The sequence below is a fragment of the Coloeus monedula genome, assembly GCF_965178545.1.
Source record: "Coloeus monedula genome assembly, chromosome: 19".
Lineage (NCBI taxonomy): Eukaryota > Metazoa > Chordata > Aves > Passeriformes > Corvidae > Coloeus > Coloeus monedula.
In genome coordinates, this window is record NC_138799.1 from 4,501,084 (window position 1) to 4,505,831 (window position 4,748).

The window sequence follows — 4,748 nt, forward strand, 5'->3', positions numbered from 1 at the left end:
TTTTAATTTCCTTCCCAAAACCCCAAGGGAGAGGAGGGTCCTGAACCTTTCAGCTGTCCCTCATACACCAGCACTGCTCAGGAAGACCCACCTGGGGAGGCTTCTCCAGCTGGTGGGGCTGGAGACAGAGCAGTGTAATAATGCCAGACACTTTCCCACTTTCTGTAATTACATAAATGTTGAATGATTGTTTTCCTTAACTCCTGTTTCTGTTGTTTTGATGAACTGGGTGGGGTGAGACACCCCCCCCTTTTTACCTCCCACAGCAGAGGAGCAGCAGTAACAGGGAGTAGAGACTTCAACTGGGGAACAGCTCCAGAGGCAGATGGGGATGGGAACAGGTTTAAATCATGGAGACTCAGACTGGGAGATGTGTTTGCTCTGAGCACAGCCCTTTTCCGCTTGGAATGCCATTTGCTGTACAAGGTTGGTGTACAGAGATGGCAAAAGATACCTGGGCCCTGAGCCAGGGAACCTCCAAACCCCCTGAAGCTCCCAGGAGGCTGCTTCCAGCCAGTTCCCAGATGCAGGTTAGGCTCCAAGCCTGTTCCAGATGTAATCTCTAGCTTGGGGCCCATCTTGTGTTCCCACGTCTCAAATTAACCTTTGTTCCCATCAGAGCCACCTTACACTGGCACCACGGCAGCCTGTCAGGCCTGTTTTGTGTTTCCAAACACTCAGCAAAACCTTTTGTGACACGAATGAGCCTGATCCTCACAGCCCCTGGCCAAGACACTGAAACCTCCTCAAACCAGCTCTGGCCAAGCCTCAGGTGCCATCAGAGCAGGACAGTGCTGTCATGGTGCTGCAATCCTGCCTAGAATCATCCAGCTCACAGGCACTGCATCAGGAATTAAACATTGGGAACTACAAGGTGCACCTTTCCTTTCCCCTCTCAATAAGGGACATTCCCAGCCAAGGGTGGAGCCTGGTGCTGGAGTTTTAACTCCGTTTTAAGGACTTAGTCACAGCTGTACTCCCAAGCACACCACAAGAACCGTTTGGCACCAGACCTTAGCCATACGTTAGTTCTGTCACACTGTTCCCACTAATTACTTCTGGGACAGAATCTGCAGACAGTGAGGTCTTTGGGTTTGCTATGAAGGGTATGCTCCCAACTGCCACTTCAGGGAGTGTTTTAATCCAAATCCTTCCTACCTGCACAAAACCATTTCTGTCCAAGAAGGATCAGAATCATTACAGTTGGAAAACACCTTTATGAGCATGGACTCCAACCTTTACAAAAATAAATAAATACCCCACTTCAACTTGGAAGATTTTCCACAACTTATTTTATTCTGAAACAGAAGAAAGCAGGGAATCACTTTTTCCTCCAGCCACGTGTAGATCAGGTCCTGGTGGGAAAAAAAAAGAAACAAGACAGTGTCAGAGCAGCTGGAAGATTCAGGATTTGTACTATTTAATCTGGAGTAGAGGTCCCAGGAGACAAAACCTTGCTCCCACCCAAACCACTGGCACTGCTACCCACATCCTTCTTGGTTTTAGTGCTCACTTACCCGTGGTGTGGCTGCAGCAACCACTGAGCAGGAACCTGAGGCTACACACAGGTGGCCATTTCACATGACCTATCAGTAGTCACTTGTGACACTCAGTCCAGAACCACCTTCCTTCTAGAGCTGGAAAAAACCACAAACCAAGGCTGTTAACTGTTTTCCTCAAAAAGTCCATTCTGAAACAATTCCTGCCCCTCTGGTCTCAAAGCACCGAGTAGCTTTTCCTTTTCCCATTTAGCATTAGGCTGCTTCTCCACTTTCTTCTCCCTGTTACACCATGGAAGCCAAAAGCTCCATGTGCTTGTCCCAGTGCCTGATCCTGCCTGCAAGACAGCTGTGCTGTAAGAGCACCCCTGTGCCTGATTTGTGGTGCCACTCCCTCCCCTTCCACAAACCAATCTTGACTCCTGACGACACTCCCTGTCACCAGCTCTGCCGGGCAGCCTGTCAGAAGTGTTATTGACCTTCTGCAAACAAAACCAAATTCTGCTCAATAAAGCATAAAATCATTTAGCAGAAGGCAGCTGTCAGCTGCCCAAGACAAAGTGCTGTTCCAGCCTGTGTGTTCAGTGACTGTACATCAAGCAAGATAAAAAAATGCATTTCTTATCTGCCCTTCAACCTGTCACTGTTTGCATAGGGAACTTGAAAGCTCTTTACAGCTCTAAACTGTGCTATGACAACAGCAGCTCTGCAGCTGTGCCTGGGACTGCCCTTGGCTGCTGTCACACATCACAGGGTGGCAGGACAGGGGAAGGGTTCTGTCACACTGGTGCCACTCACGCCTGTGGGCTCTTTGCAAGGGGCAGGGGACCCACTAAGGGAAGTAGCTGAGCCTCAGTGGACATTTTCCTCCTCAAGCTGAGTGTCAGACAGGGATAACAGCACATCACAGGCTCAGTGTCTGTCCCACCCCTGGCTACACAGCTGTTCTCCCTGGGATTTTTCCTGGTAAAACTTCAGAGATTAGACCCAGCAGGTCACTCAATGTGTCTACAGGCCTGGCATATAATTAATGAATTAAAACCAAACAACACACAATACTGAAGAATTCAATTCTCTTACCAGCCTGAAGCCCAATGTAGCAGCTGCCCTCTGGCCAAAGCTGTCTTTGGGCAAGAGCAGCCTCAGGATTCTGCAGGACCATTTCCTCCTAAATACAAGTTGCAATGAACACTGTTAGCACAAGCGATTTAAATAAAATTTGTCCTCTTTTCCTCACCTCTCCTGAAAAAAACCCAGCACTGGATCACAGAGCAAGAATTCAACAAATTCTCCATTCAGAGACAGGCAAATTTGGTCTCACAAACTTAGCAGAGCAGAAACCTGTCCCTCTAAGACACAGGGGAGCTTGTTTGCCAGGGGGCTGTCTCATTCAGACAAGGAACTTTGGGAGGTGGATGCTATTTAAATCCTTGCTTAAGAAAAAAACCCCACCAGCTCTGACACGTTGGTGGTTTGGACCCTTTTAAGCCGTTTCAACCTGACATTCTCCTCATCATCTTCCAGAAACCTCTCAGTCTAACTCGTTCCCTGCACACAAGAATAATCTACCCATCCATGGTGTAATTTGTCTATGGGTTTATCTTGAGAAATGCACTCATCAGACCTAGGACAGCCACATCCCCTCAGGAGGATTCCTCAGGGTGTGTCCTTCACAGGATGACCCTTTGGGGCAGGAGAGCTGCACCTCCCCACTCCCAGTAACCTGATGCAAGTTTGAAACTGTCCCAGAGCACCTCCAGGTAGGCAAACAGAGCAATTATTCTGTCACTAGGTCTATTTCTGTGACAGATACAGTTATGAGCTGTGTCAAGTGTCTCCATAATGGGCTGTCATGCAATCCCTCCTACCTGTAATCCTTCTACTCTGGCTCATCTCTGACCATGCTGACAAGCAGGGGCTCTGTTGGGCACCAACACCAGTAAAATTCCCATTCATTCTGTGCTGCTTTTCAGCCTGTGCTCTGCGGCAGCAAAGGGCAGCACACTCGGGTGCCAGCTGTGACAAAGCTACAGCCTCGACTGGCTTAATTACATTCCTCAAGCCGTTGGGCTTTTATATCCCTCCCAGGAAACCCAGGGTTGCAGGAGGATATGATCTGACACAGCAGAGAGAGTCTTTCTTCCATAACCCACCAAGAGGAGAAAAATCCACACTGTGCCAAGACAGATGCTGCTGTTTCTCACCATTGTGCAGGTGCACTGTCAGACCAGTGGGTAAATCAGCTCCCCAGCCACGGGAGTGTTTTTACCCCTTCTTGACACGGTGTCGTGCTCTGAAACCGAGAAAGGGGACAGTTACTTCAGATAACAAACCATTCCTTTACCTTTGTGTCTCTAACACTGAGCCTCAGAGTCACGCTTCCACAGAGGAAAGATCAAATTCAGACAGGGATAACTTTTATCATCACTAGCTCAGCTTCCAGAGCAGCTAAAGCATGCAGGACCACCCCAAACCGCAAATCTGTTCTTGCCCTCGCAGCTATCACGCTCCTCACCCGGGTGGCACCGACACCTGCGGCTACACGTGGCTCCCCGGCCCCGGCTGTGCGAGGGGGCTCTGCCCGCTGGACCCCGGCCTCGCGGTGCTCGGAGGCTGCCCCGACAGCAGCGCCCCGGCTGAGCCGCACCCGCTGCCCATGAAACGCTGTCCCCCAGCTGCCGCTGGGGAAGAATCAGCACAGGGGGAGTGAAACTCTGCGAGCTGAGCACCGCTCGGGCCAGCCCGCGGTACCCGGCGCAGCCCCGTCACGGCAGGGCCGGAGCCCGCGGAGCGCAGCGCCCCCGGCCTTGCTCTCTCCATCCACCATGGCGGGGGGGCCGGGCCACCATCACGACCCCCATGCAGCTCTCAAACCTTCGCTGCAGCCCTACGGGCGGCTCTGGCGGTGCGCGGGAGTTCCCCGCGCAGCCTCCCGCCGTCCCCGCGCCCCTCGAGGCCGCCGTGCCCGCGGATGGCGGCGGATGGCGGCCGTGCCCACTCACCGCACACCGCTCCGCCGCCATGCTGCCTCAGAGACCGCGGGGAGAGAGGGGTGGGCCGCGGGGGCTCATGGGAACTGTAGTCCTGATCCGTGAGGGTGTATGGGAACTGTAGGCCGGCCCCCTGGGGCGCGGGGGCTGATGGGAACTGTAGTCCCGCCCCTCAGGACTAAACAGAGCTTCTGCCCCCCTCATCCCACTCATTACTGGCATTTACTAATTATTTATTAATTCTTCATGTCCCCTGTTC

At 52.1% G+C, this 4,748-nt stretch overlaps 1 long non-coding RNA gene across 1 annotated transcript; it reads right to left on the bottom strand.

Annotated features, from left to right (window-relative positions):
* Positions 1–1,313: 1,313 nt before the first annotated feature.
* On the bottom strand, positions 1,314–4,534 carry LOC309580179. The gene is made up of 5 exons (XR_014226962.1): positions 4,502–4,534; positions 3,704–3,792; positions 2,580–2,667; positions 1,518–1,637; positions 1,314–1,355 (listed from the first exon to the last, which is right to left on the bottom strand). It is a non-coding gene; the product is annotated as an uncharacterized lncRNA (long non-coding RNA).
* Between the last annotated feature and the right edge of the window lie 214 nt (positions 4,535–4,748).